Source organism: Sebastes umbrosus, chromosome 4 (genome assembly GCF_015220745.1).
Source record: "Sebastes umbrosus isolate fSebUmb1 chromosome 4, fSebUmb1.pri, whole genome shotgun sequence".
NCBI classification, from domain to species: domain Eukaryota; kingdom Metazoa; phylum Chordata; class Actinopteri; order Perciformes; family Sebastidae; genus Sebastes; species Sebastes umbrosus.
The window spans coordinates 30,143,458-30,143,799 of record NC_051272.1 but is presented as its reverse complement, the minus strand read 5'-3'; positions in this window follow the sequence as shown (position 1 = coordinate 30,143,799).

Sequence of the window (342 nt, the reverse complement as noted above, 5' to 3'; positions counted from 1 at the left end):
TGTGTGAGTGCCTTCTATTTTACCTCTCGGGGGATGTCCAAAGGACTGCTTTAAATTGCAATGGCATTGCAAATATGTATTCCCTCAGTTGTTTTGGGAAATCTGTTGCTCTTTACTACTTAATTAATTAATGTAATCAAAGCTACATATTTAGGTCACCAAAGATTCACATTTTCCCTTCACATGCTTATTCTACATTTTTGTAAACTACAGCCTATAATGTGGTATGTTTGCCAAACATCTCTTTTTTTAAAGGTGCAGTGTGTAGGATTTGGCAACATCTAGTGGTGTAGTTGCAGATTGCAACCAACTGAGTCCCCCTACACTTACTCCTCCCTTTCC